Raw genomic sequence first — 1701 nt, forward strand, 5'->3', positions numbered from 1 at the left:
ACTGATGTTTGTGAGAGAATCTAGACTACGTTTAAATGATTAAATTACAAAAATAAATTGGCGAGAATTGAGACAGTCAACATGGAGTCAAGAAAAGACTGCTGCTCTTAGGGGCGCCTGGGTGGCTCAGTTGTTAAGCGTCTGCCTTCGGCTCAGGTCATGATCCCAGGGTCCTGGGATCGAGCCCCGCATCGGGCTCCATCCCAGGGTCCTGGGATCGAGCCCCGCATCGGGCTCCATCCCAGGGTCCTGGGATCGAGCCCCGCATCGGGCTCCCTGCTCGGCGGGAAGCCTGCTTCTTCCTCTCCCACTCCCCCTGCTTGTGTTCCCTCTCTCGCTGTGTCTCTCTCTGTCTAAAATCTTTAAAAAAAAAAAAAAAGACTGCTGCTCTTAGGGGTGGGTGGGGGGAGGAATCATAGAGGCGGCAGACAATGAGGAAGTGGGAGGAAAGTTAAATACAGATTTGAATACAGTAACCAGGTAAGGTAAAACCAAATGATCTAACTTTGCAAAGGATCAGGAAGATCCCTTTCCTCTGAGATAGCTAAGAAGGGTAACATACATCTTGGGATGAAGGGAGGGAAAGTTGAGAGTTGCACAAGGTGGTCTTTTTTTATAGTATTGCACACATGTAAGAGAAATAATAACCTATACTGGTTCAACCCCTAAACTTCTCTTTGACAAATGGATGGATATGTTTCTAAGTAGGATAAAAGTTGTGGAAACGAAAAGCCATATTATAAAGTTAAAATGTAACTTTAATACCATGTAATGCATCTAAATACAAATATTATCGTATCTCCAGTTAAAACCAAATGCAAAAAGTCCCTCTAATTGTAATTTTTTTAGTAAATACATATTTATTTTCTTTTTTAAAGTTAAAATTAACAGAGGAAGTATCATAGTATTTAAGATACCTGAATAAAAAAGATATATATTTCCCTTCTAACTCTTAACTCAAATCCACCAGGTGGCAGTAAGTTTTTATTCACAAGAACAGTTCATGAAGACTTTAACATTTGTAAAAATCATAAAATTATAGCATGTTTTAGGTGGCTGTGATTCCAGCCAGTCTTTTTCAAACGATGCGTGTGTGCGCACATGCCTAAACACACACATTATTCCGGCAAGTCTTCACACCTGCCATTGCAGGTCAGTGTTACCTCCATAGTTATTTCATTTACACATTCCCATTTCAGTAGGGTATAAATATTCGTCAGAATGCAGAGAAATTATTTAATATTTGTTTTCCATTTTATTGAATGATTTTTATTTAATGGGATACAAACTTAAAATTTTTTTTTAATTGCCAATATTCAACAGTTTTGGACCTATTAAAAATGGATATTTCATATATCCCAACCTAATATTTTTCTCTATTCCTTGCTGCCCAACCATGCAATTCCCTTCCCTACTTTACAGTGCCTTGTTTGTCAAAGTACGGTCCTGGAATTTGCAGCATTCCCGGAGGCTGGTTAGAAATGCAGAATCTCAGGCCCCATCCCAGACTAACTGAATTAGAATTTTTGTTTTAATGAGATCCTTAGGTGATTGGGCAGCACTCAATATCAAACCCCTTAAAGATATCTTGTATGCATTCTTTAGCTCTTCCTCCACACTCTTGGTTATTAAGAGTTATCATATTTCACTTTTTGATTTCAGTTTATCTCCCTTTTGTACTTTAAAACACATTATTAAGGC

The sequence above is a fragment of the Leptonychotes weddellii genome, chromosome 2 (genome assembly GCF_054177405.1).
Source record: "Leptonychotes weddellii isolate Sample4059 chromosome 2, ASM5417740v2, whole genome shotgun sequence".
Lineage (NCBI taxonomy): Eukaryota > Metazoa > Chordata > Mammalia > Carnivora > Phocidae > Leptonychotes > Leptonychotes weddellii.